Genomic DNA, 1,977 nt, shown 5'->3' on the forward strand with positions numbered 1-1,977 from the left:
AGTCAGAACTTCTTTCAGAATGAGACCTTTGGACCCTCATCCCCAGCAGTAGGCTTTTTTTTTCTCCTTGCAGCTCTTTACTTGTCGTTCCTGCACAAATCTCTCTTCCCCTTCACACTGTGCCTCGCAGTGTAGACCAAGACCACTCTCCTTCATCCATCCGTCTTCCCTTCCTGCCCTGCAGTCTCTAGAGCAGCCTCCCCAGCCCAGCTGTGAACATGCATCTCCTTCCCCGCCCCCCCGGGGGTGTATGTTTGCTTTTCCAGTGAGGTCATCCTCGAAGGCACCTCCTTGCTTGTTGATGTTCCTCTATCCACAGGGCCTGTTGGCCTGGTGCTCGTTGTGGGGTCAGCGTGGGTAACCAGATCGTGAAGAGACAGACTCTGCCACCAAGAGAACTTTAAATCTGTAGTCACTCGCCACCACAGCAGAGGCTGGCTGAGAACTTGCTGCCAGGAACTGTGATGATTAACCCAGGCCTCACCCCACCCCCCTTCCTCGTGGTTACCCACTTTTACTTCCTGTCTGCTTGTGCCTGGGGAGCCTAAAATGGGGGCCAATCAGAGGGCTTCACGGACGTTTCCAACCCTCTGGACAATCACTACCAGTTCTAATGGGGGCCCCTGAGAGAGAAAGGAGAGTGGAACCCAGGGCCAGAGGGAAAAGGAATCGATGCTGGTGCTCTGGGTCCCAATGCTGAGCTAAGAACACCCCCGCCTTTCCCCCAAAGTGCCTCACCTGGCCAGCTGCCCGACTTCCCTCTGCTGCCCAAGTCCAAGAGTGAGGGGCACAGACAGTGGGGGGACCCAGGGCTGGGCCCGAGATGAGGGGTGAGGGCATGCAGCCCATTGTGAAATCCAAGCTTGGCGTCTCCATCCACCCCCTCCACCGCGTCTGAGCCCTTTCTTCATTTTATCATCTCTCCGTAGCAGATTCAGTACTTTTCTCACCATTATCTCCTTCTGCCTTCAAACTTCCAGGACTCTCCTTTTGTTCTTACTGTCACAACCGAGCAGGACCCTACGGTGCTCTCCCAGATACAAAAGCCCCTCCGTGTCCCCCATTTCTTGTTTGTAGAAAAAGGCTTTAGACTCCTAGAACTTCCCTGAGTTCCAGAGCAGGAACAAGGAGTTACTTAGCAGATAAGTGAGGGAATGCAAAAACAAAGGAAAAGCAGTTAAGAAAAGTAATGACAATAGTTCAGCGAAAAAACAGAGTCCACATTCTATATCCCAGTCCTAGCCCTATATCTCAGAGTCCTCAAGGGATATACGTCACAAAGTGACACTACCTTCTGCCGAAACTCAGACCTCCACCACCACCCCCGCTCCCCCTGCCACCCAGGTGGAGGACGGTGACTACATGCTGAGCCCAGGCAGTAGACCTCAGACTGGTTGGAACCTGAAGGTTGATGATTAAGATTCCCGAAACATCACCCTGTTACCTCACCACCAGCCAATCAGAAGAAAGTCATGCCCCCCGCAGTTCTCACCCCAAATGTTGCCTTTCAAAATCCTTCCGTGAAATCCAAGGGGTGGGGCGAGTTTAGGTCTTTTGAGCACAGGTCGCCAGTCCTCCGCTTGGCGCCCCGCAGATGAATGCTGTACCTTCCTTCACAAGCCGGTGTCGGTATCGGTGACATCACTTGTATCTACCACGAGCTCCTTGAGATAAGGAGCCTCTTCTCCACCGGTGCTGTCTCTCTGATTGTGACATATGTGGCCGTCTTCTCCACACCTGCCAAAACGTGTGCCACTCCCTGGCTCCAGACCCCAGCCTTTGCTCTGCTCTGCTTTTCCTGAATCCCCTGCACTTGATGATGTCAGTGGACCTCTTTCTTAAGCTTGTCCTCTCTGCTCTCCCTCTCCGATTCCACGCCCGTCTTCTTCCCCAATGCCTCTCCCTCTCTCTTCTTCTTCCCCCCCCCCCCCCCCCCCCCCCCCCACCCCCCCCTCCTTCTCTCTCTCTCTCTCTCTC

The sequence above is a fragment of the Neophocaena asiaeorientalis genome, unplaced genomic scaffold, assembly GCF_003031525.2.
Source record: "Neophocaena asiaeorientalis asiaeorientalis breed wild unplaced genomic scaffold, Neophocaena_asiaeorientalis_V1.1 scaffold114, whole genome shotgun sequence".
Taxonomy (NCBI): domain Eukaryota; kingdom Metazoa; phylum Chordata; class Mammalia; order Artiodactyla; family Phocoenidae; genus Neophocaena; species Neophocaena asiaeorientalis.